The 9,477-nt window shown below is 42.5% G+C and overlaps 1 long non-coding RNA gene across 1 annotated transcript; it reads right to left on the bottom strand.

The window, feature by feature from the left end:
- Positions 1-1,627: 1,627 nt before the first annotated feature.
- Positions 1,628-6,736, bottom strand: LOC127675643 (uncharacterized). The gene is made up of 3 exons (XR_007975499.1): positions 6,501-6,736; positions 2,442-3,986; positions 1,628-1,904 (listed from the first exon to the last, which is right to left on the bottom strand). It is a non-coding gene; the product is annotated as an uncharacterized LOC127675643 (long non-coding RNA).
- Between the last annotated feature and the right edge of the window lie 2,741 nt (positions 6,737-9,477).

The following is a 9,477-nucleotide window of genomic DNA, read 5'->3' as shown; positions in this document are numbered from 1 at the left end:
CAGGAAGGGGAGGAGCTATGGAGGATCTACAGAGAGGCTGCAGAGAGAGAAGCTCGTGGCCTAGAGAAACTGCAAGTTATATGGGATAATATAGATGGATATAGAGTAGTGTAGTGGGAGATCTGCCCAATCTAGGCTTATAGCTTGTTTTGTTACTGATTGAGTTGAGATTTCTTTTACAGGGGAATAGGGTTAGAAACAAAGTAGCAACACATCCCTCCAGCTTTGGAGTTTGAACTTTAATTCTCATCCCCTGTATTATGAGAAAACCACCTGTGGTCTTAGAAATGTGGTATTGACCATCAAGATACTCTTCATTGCACCACTTCGATGAGGTCTAAACATGGAAGTACAATGATGTACTCCTGCTGCCAGCTGTCATAATCTTGGTGCCATAATCCTGACCTGGACAGCTCAGTGTAAACATGGACTTACCTTCTGACACTTCAGTCTTAGTTTTTTCTTTAGGAGGGTGGAAGTTCTCTCCTAGCATCCAGTTTGTATAATGGTTTCCTTTTTTTGGTGGGGGTGGGAGAGACAGGGTTTCTCTGTGTAGCCCTGGCTCTCCTGGAACTCACTCTGTAGACCAGGCTGTCCTCAAACTCAGAAATCCACCTGCTTCTGCCTCCCAGAGTGCTGGGATTAAAGGTGTGTGCCACCACTGCCCGGTTTCTTTAATGATCTAGTTCATGTCCTCAGCAAACTGTGTGGGGCAGCTTTTTTAAAAAATTGTTGCTCTGTTCTGTTTTGCTTGTTTGAGACAGGTTCTCGCTATGTAGTCCAGGGTGGCCTACTACTTACTTAGGTGCAGAATGGCTTCAAATTCAAGATGATACCCCTGCCTCATTCTCCCAAATGCTAGAATTACAAGCATGTGACATCACACCTGGTTTCAATACGTATCAGTTGCCAGTTTAACTTAATTTTGGCTTCGTAGAACAATAATGGGTTATTACTTCAACAAATATTTTCACCAGGGAAATTAAAAATACTTCAATGGATTTATCTGTGGTAGGCTATGACTGGAATTCCAGCACTTTGAAGGACTGAAGCAGGAGAACTATTAATTTGAGAGGAGCCTGAGTGACAAAAACATTTCCAGGCTAGCCTAGGCAACATAGAGTGATTCTATCTTTTAAAAAAGGCTACACTGAACTGGAAATTGCAAATGTCATCTGAACATTTTGTCATCTGAACCCAATCAATCTACCTTAATCACAGGCACAAATGTATTATTATAAATTATGGAGTGATGAAAACTTTTTGTTTTTTTTTTCCAAATGAAACAATGTGACTATAGAAAGAGATAATAAGGAAGACTGTGCAAAAAGTGTGAAGCTTCATGATTAAAGATGACGACATTTACAGAAGCTTGATTCACACAAGACAGGCAATGGCTCAGCTCACATGTTCAGTAAGAAAGTAAAAATAGCCCATTAAGCCATCTCCATGACCTATTGAAGGGATATCTCTGGGCAATAGGAACAGGAAATGATTGAGAATGAAGATGGTTCTAACTATTAGAGATGACACTGGTGACCAGCTGCAGAATACAGGGTTCTCATGATGTTTACTTTATGAGACAATTACAGCACAGAGAGGAAAAAATGAACAAACCAGCAAGAAGTTGTGCTTCCACACAGAATACAAAGGGCCAAAGCCCAACTTTTACTAGAGTAGTTTAAAACCATTTTTCTTAAAGGTAATTTTCTTAGCTAACAAATAATGCATTTCAGCATCTCCCTACTACAATCTGAAACACAGACTTTTTGTTGCATCATGATGACCCCAGTAACAGCAGGATTACATAACAAGTGGTGGATTATTTGTGGTAGCAAAAGCTTTCAGACAAGAATTCTTCGAGTTTCTTCTTAAGGCATTGAGTTAAGTGATATCTTTTAAATCTGAAAATGAAAATACATGCCATTTTTAAAATAATTCATTTTTTATTTTTTATGTGAATTGGTGTTTTGCTTGTATGTATGTATTAAGGTGTCAGATCCCCTAGAACTGGAGTCACAGACTATTGTGAGCTGCCATGCAGTTGCTATGAATTGAACCATGGTCCTCTGAAAGAGTAGCCAGTGATCTTAACCTGTGAGTCATGTCTCCTATCTACATGTCATGTGCTGTGTAATGCAAAGCAGGGGTCACCATAGTAAGTGTATCCCAGGTACACCAGGTACTCTAGCCAATATGAGTGTGTCTGCTAAGGGTCAGTGTCTACCTCAGTGTTACAGTGGCAAAGGAGCCTTCCAGTGGACCTGGAAGGAAGTGTCAAACGCAGGTGATGTCCAGCTAAGTGTCTATGTCCGCAGCCTTCACTATAGGGTGAGGGTCAGGGACTGATAGAGACTCCAGACAGATGCACCCCACCCCCCACTCAACCACTGCAGTGACCCAACAGCTCGAGGATGTGCAGGCCCACCCTCTGCACCCACCTCGCCGCCTCCTTGATGGAGAACTCGACAAGCTGTATCTTGACTTCCAGAGGGCCTTGCACTTCTTCAAGGATCTTGAACAGCCTTCCATATTCTGAAGAGAAGAGAAGAATACTTCAGTATTTCTTTCAAACAAAATAGAAATGGATGTGGGTGGAACTGTGTGTTCCTCAGTGATATGCTTTCTGGTCAAGGATGTCAATGGGTGGGTATGTGGTTCTAAATGCCTATGCAGATACTAATATGATTCTTATGAGCAGTAACCAGGTAGCATTGCAGATGAAAGATGGAGTCTCCTGAGATGCTTTAGTCTGAGTAAAAAGTGACTGTGCTAGATTATATAGAAATCCTTGCTTGTGGCAAAGGCCCTCTCTCTCTGGGGCCAGTTTCATGTTTTTCTACTCATGCAACTGGAGGAGCTTCAAAGAAATCTCTCCTTGCAGCAGACAGGAACTAACACCGAGGCCTACAAGAGGACAATGTGCAGAGCAGACTCAGCAGCTCTCTGTCTGGTATGTCTTCATCAAAGCCCTCCCCTCAAGACTCAGGCAGGGATCTATCAAGAAGAGGAGACAAAAAAAAATTGTGACAACCAGAGGTGATGTATAACTCCAAGGAAACAGTCTTTCTGACATAGCAGGACTGATGCACATATGAACTTATGCATAAGATATGCACATGTTCAAACCAGACAGCATCCTTGTCTGGAGAAGGATTAGGAAATTCAAAGTTCCACCCTTAGCAAAGAAACTATTTGCAATTAGTGCCTTCTAGCAAAAGGAGAACCATTTTTCTCCAATTGAGTGTCATAAAATATATCAATCATATTCCAGACTAGGCCCCATGCCCAGGAGAATTTGGCCAACCTAAAATCGATCCTGTATTTTGTCAGTTAGTTAGTTTGGTTGGTTGGTTGATTTTGGTGTAGTATGTCGTGTGTGTGTGTGTGTGTGTGTGTGTGTGTGTGTGTGTGTGTGTGTGCCTGCCTGCCTGTCTGCCTGCCTGCCTGCCTGCCTGTTTGCCTGCCTGTCTGCCTGCCTCCCTGCCTGCCTGCCTGCCTGTCTGTATGCCTGCCTATCTGTCTGTCTGCCTGCCTGCCTGCCTGCTTGTCTGTCTGTGCTTGTCTGTGTTTCTGTGGGTCTGTGAATATGAACATGCTTCCCTTTATTTGGGTTTTTGTTTATTATTTTTGAGAGAGAAGGGGAGACATTCAGAACATTTAGTTGGGTAGTTAAGAAAGTGGGAAGGGTCAGGGAGGAGAAAGAATATGATCAAAATATACTACATGAAAAAATTTAATAGAAATTTTGGAGATACTCCCCTTCTGTTAGTAGCCATTGTCCCAGTACTTACTTCGTCCAAATCTTCGAATTTCTTGCATTACCTGATGTTTTATATCAGCATTAAATGTTGCATGGCTTACTGTGTACCCACTGGACATGCCTTCACTTGCAGTCAGTGCTGCAACATAGGGGACACCTGGAGGGATCTCACTGCTAACAATTCCTCCTGTAAATGTGGAATCACCACCTTCAGGAAGTAGCCCTGCATTGATAAGATATGTAGATTTGTCAGATGGAACATTCTTTCTCAGAACCCATTTTAGGGAGCCTTTAGTTGTTCTGGGATAACCTTCCATCATTCCCTCCTGGGCCTTCAGGCTGACAGTAGTACCCGGAGAGCAAAGAGAAAAATATCAGCTGTGATGTGAGTGAGCGCTGTCACCTGACAGGGACATTCCTGTGCTCTTTGGGGTCTAAAATGATTTCAGAGGCAGATAGTATACCAGAAAGAAACCTCAGCCATGACAAACTGACCACAGGGAACAGTGCGTCTTCTGGACCCATGGACGTTCACACAGACTAGTTGGACAGGTCAACGAAGAAGCAGACATGTAGAGATCCCTGATATGTATGGTTTTGTCTAACCTTGCTGTAATTTTGAGAATGAAAATGTCACATGATGTGGACACATATGGTATTTTTTACAGGTTGGAACAATGGTTCAGTAGTTAAGAGTACACACTGCTTTTGCAGAGCCTCAGGTTCAGTCCCCAGCACCCACACTGAGTGGCTAATTTGGCCTGCCTATAATCTCAATGGGAGGGAGGTAAACACAGATCTCTGTATCAAGCCTACTGGCTAGACAAGCTGAATTAGCCAGTTCAAGTGGCATAATGTGGCAAAAAAGAAGGCAAAGAGTGACTGTGCAACATACCCAGCATTCAGAGGGCATGAGTCCTTTGACCTCCAGGATGACTTGCGTGCATACATGCACATAAACACACACATATACGCGCGCGCGCACACACACACACACTCACACACATAACTAAAATAATAAATCTTTTTTAAAGATATTGCTACTTCTTCACCCCAAATCCCAATCTGTGAATGATGTCATGCTTCTTTCTCTTCTAGGTGAATTATTTTCCCTGAGGTTCCCATGTCATTGGCTCATCTTCCAGTGTACCAGGCACCAGACAGGAAGTGGTGCCGAGCAGTGAAGTAGACTGACAAGTTCTTCCCTTGCCCTCACAGAACTCAGAGTGCCTTGGGAACATCAGGAGGGACCACACTCAGCTATCTGGAGTTCACAACTGTTCTTGTGTTGATGAAGTGAGCATAGATGTGTAAAGGAGAAATAGAAGGAACCTACAGGACCACAGGGCCTTTAAGAACAGTCCTCTGAGCAAAGTCTAGGGAAATAAAAGCAGAGGCAGCCTCTGCAAATTCAGAGGAAAGGATTCAGGGGTATGAGCCTGTGGCCACAAGGAGAGGTAGAGGGAGTGACAAGGAAAGTGTGACCTAGGAGAGGAACAGGATGAGTTATAGAGGCTCTTGTAGGCCACACTCAGGAGTCAAGTTGTGTCCTGGGTGCTAAGGAACCCAGAGGAAGGGCTTTCAGCTTGGGCATGCCACGGACTCCTTTTCCTGTCACTATCTTGATCCAAGCTGCAGAAATAGACATGATGATTTGGCTTGTTGATATACACACCTTTCATCCAAGCACTCAGGAGGCAGGCACAGGTAATGCTTGTGAGTTCAAGACCAGCCTGGTCAACGTAACAAGTTCTATTGTGTCATAGTGAGACACAAGGAGACCCTGTCTCACTAAAAACAGAAACAAACCCAAAACTAATTCTTGGCAATGGAGAGATGCCTCAAAATTTCAAAATGCTTGCTGCTTTTCCAGAGGACCTGAGTTCAGTTCTCAGCACCCATGTTGGGACATCTCCTCTTCTAGCCTCCACCTACATCCCACAAATATGGACACATACATAAATAAAAATAAGAGAAGTAGACAGCAATGGGAAGGACACAGAGCAGAGGGGATATTTTTTGTGCTCTGTGGTAATCAATCTGGCCAGAGTAGACTATAAAACAATATGCACATGGTCTAATTCAGAAATCATTGCATGGTTAAACAAGGGACCAAAAGAAAAGGGAGAAACACAATGGCAGACATTCACCAATAAGGAGCAGAAATACAAAGTGGCTCATGGAAACCATGGTAAATGGCCGTAATGAAGAAGGCAACACCCACAACCGAACATGCTCCTCTAGCCCACTGGTGGGGAGCGCATCTTTAATCCTAGCAATGGGAAGCAGAGGTAGGTGGCTCTCTGAATTGGAGGCTAGCCTGGTCTACAGAGTGACTTCCAGGACAACACTGTCTTGACAGAACAACAACAAAAACAACAGAACAAACAAATGAAAACATGCTCAGCAACAAGTGAATGGTAATGCCATCTTAGACCACTGATACTGTCCACATCGTTGGGTTTGAAGATTCGGGTATGAAGGACACAAGAGACCATAAGAAGTACAACATGAACGAAAGGTGAGGGCAGGAAAGAAGACACACAACCAGGTGCTGAGCATAGGTCGGGGGAGACAGCACCTCCACCCTTTGTTAGAGCATATCTCATCCACTTACAGGAAGCTACTTTAGACCTGTCACGTTTCATGTAGGGCACATCATTTTCATCTTTTTACATATGTTCCTTTCCCTTTGCAAACATACCAGTATCTGTCTAGCCACAGGGGATCGAATTACCTTCTCCCTTAACAACAACTGAAGCCTTAAGATGAGGTTCTCCCTCTCTTTTGTTCATTGGTTCCATGCTCATAATATGCCTCATTTTGGGTAATGTAGGATCCAGGTCTTCTCCAGCACGATCCTCTTCCTTTTCAGAGCACATAGATAGCTCTTTGCCTTCTTCAGCCATCATCTTTGTGTAGAAAAATTAACATCTTTATGTCATTAATGACAAAATCCAAACATGCAACATTGCAAAAAGAAAAAAGAAAGAGTGAAGCTTCTGGGCTGGATAGGTAGTTATGTGGTTAAGAGCAGTGGCTGCTCCATCAGAGAACTTGGGTTTGGTTCCCAGCATCAATACAGTGCCTCACAAATCGAGGATCTGATGCCCTTGTCTGGCATCCACCAGCAACAAGCATATAAATGGTGTACAAAAATAAAAATTTCTAGGGTAAGACTGCAGTTTAGAAGTTTCATCTGTCTGGTCCTGCACTGAGAAAAGTCAGCAAAACAAAAGTCCAAAATGTGAAAAAGCAAAGCTATGTGACTCCACCAAAAGCTTATGATTTGGGGCAGGAGAGATGGCTCAGTGGTAAAGAACACCGATTGCTCTTCCAGAGGATCTGGGTTCAAATCCCCACACACATGGCAACTCACAACTTTCTGTAACTCCAAGATCTGATGCTCTCACCCAGACATACCTTCAGGTAAAAACTAGTACACATAAAACAAAACAAAAAAGCTTTAGCCTCCTTGATAAATAAACTGAAAATATTGAAATGTTTTAAGTGCAAAAAAAAATCAGAAGTTCGGTGTTTTAAATAATCTCCAAATTCAAAGGGGTCACAAGAAATGGAAGAATAAAGGAAAGAAGAGGATTCATAAAGTGGATGAAAATTTTGACAATGAGATAGGTTCCTTTGGGGTGAGGAGGAAGAGCTAGATGCATATCTTGGAAATGCAAAGGTTAAGCAAACCTTTAACAAAAAGTATCTGGACCAAGTATAATAAAGAATTCTAGGAATTAAATACAAGACTGAGGAATTATTGCACTCACATAACATAAATCAAATAAGAGGAATAGCAATCGTGACAACCGCATTCAGGGAACACTGGGACATGGTCAGGAGACTATTCCTGACTACAGAGATGGTTTAGCGATCTAGCAAACTTGTTCTTTCAGAGGAACCTCCTTTGATTACCAACACATATGTGGTGGCCCACAGCTATCCATAATGTCAGTGCCAGGGAATACAATGACCTCTTCTGACCTCTGTGCAGGCACACACCTGATAGGTCCATGCAGGTAAAACATCTACACACATAAATAAATAAATAAATAAATAAATAAATAAATAAATAAATAAATTTTTGAAAAAAAAAAAGAGACCACTCTTGTGAACTTTTGACTTCAAAAAGGAATCAGATTAGTCTAACCACATACACTCTATTTTGTGAAAGTCTGGCAGAAAATTTCCCAAACCCTGGGAAAAAGATGTAGCTATGTAAATATTGGAGGAATTTGTAATGCCACGTAGGGGAGACCAGAAAACCACCTTTACATGTCATCTTGAGGTTCTAATGTGGAGGGAGCAGAATGAGAGAAAAATACTGGAAGCCACATTACAGAGGCACTAAGTTACACAAAAAGGCACACCCATTAGAGCCAGAAGACTTCTGTGAAGAAACCGTAAATCCAGGAGCTCAAGCATTGGTAACTGTAAGGCCTTATGAGACTTGGTTTTCTCTTTCCACAAGGCGAATCTCAGGAATCGAACTCAGGTCGTCAAGCTTGGAGGAAGCATCTCTGCCTACTGCCACATCTCTGGGGCTATTATTTGAACTCTTGAAAGTTAGTGACTAGCTAGCTAGACATGATGGCTCATGCTTTAAATCCCAATACTTGGGAGGCAAAAGTAGGGTGAATTCTAGGCCAGCCTGGTCTACATAGTGAGTTCAGAACAGCCAAGGCTATATAGAGAGAGACCCTATCTCAAACAAACAAACAAGCAAGCAAGCAAGCAAGCAAGCAAACAAACAAACCAGAAAGGAAGGAAGGAAGGAAGGAAGGAAGGAAGGAAGGAAGGAAGGAAGGAAGGAAGGAAGGAAGGAAGGAAGGAAGGAAGGAGAGAGAGAGAGAGAGAGAGAGAGAAAGGAAGAAAAGAAAGAAAGAAAGAAAGAAAGAAAGAAAGAAAGAAAGAAAGAAAGAAAGAAAGAAAGAAAGAAAGAAAGAAAGAAAAAAAGAAAGTGCTAGGGGGGAGGGAGGGAAAGAGAGAGAGGGAGAGAGAGAGAGAGAGAGAGAGAGAGAGAGAGAGAGAGAGAGAGAGTGAGTGCTGGGCAGTGGTGGCGCACATCTTTAATCCCAGAACTCAGAAGGCAGAGGCAGGCAGATTTCTGACTTTGAGGCCATCCTGGTCTACAGAGTGAGTTCCAGGACAGCAGAACCCTATCTTGGAACAACAAAACAAAACAAAACAAAACAAAACAAAACAAAACAAAAAGCAAGAGAGAGAGAGAGAGAGAGAGAGAGAGAGAGAGAGAGAGAGAGAGAGAGAGAGAGAGTGCTGGGCAGTGGTGGCGCACATCTTTAATCCCAGAACTCAGAAGGCAGAGGCAGGCAGATTTCTGACTTTGAGGCCATCCTGGTCTACAGAGTGAGTTCCAGGACAGCAGAACCCTATCTTGGAACAACAAAACAAAACAAAACAAGACAAAACAAAACAAAACAAAAAGCAAGAGAGAGAGAGAGAGAGAGAGAGAGAGAGAGAGAGAGAGAAAGAAAGAAAGAAAGAAAGAAAGAAAGAAAGAAAGAAAGAAAGAAAGAAAGAAAGAAAGAAAGAAAGAAAGAAAGAAAGAAAGAAAGGGGGAGAGGGTAGTCAGAAACTGACAACCAAGTTTACTATTCCAGCAATTTTTTATCCTTAAAAAATCAGAGGAGAAATAACATCCTTCCATAATAAAGATGACCTAAATCAATTCATCACTGCTAAGC

The sequence above is a fragment of the Apodemus sylvaticus genome, chromosome X (genome assembly GCF_947179515.1).
Source record: "Apodemus sylvaticus chromosome X, mApoSyl1.1, whole genome shotgun sequence".
In the NCBI taxonomy this organism is placed as follows: domain Eukaryota; kingdom Metazoa; phylum Chordata; class Mammalia; order Rodentia; family Muridae; genus Apodemus; species Apodemus sylvaticus.
The sequence above is the reverse complement of the archived record's forward strand: the minus strand, read 5'-3'. Positions and strand labels throughout refer to the sequence as shown.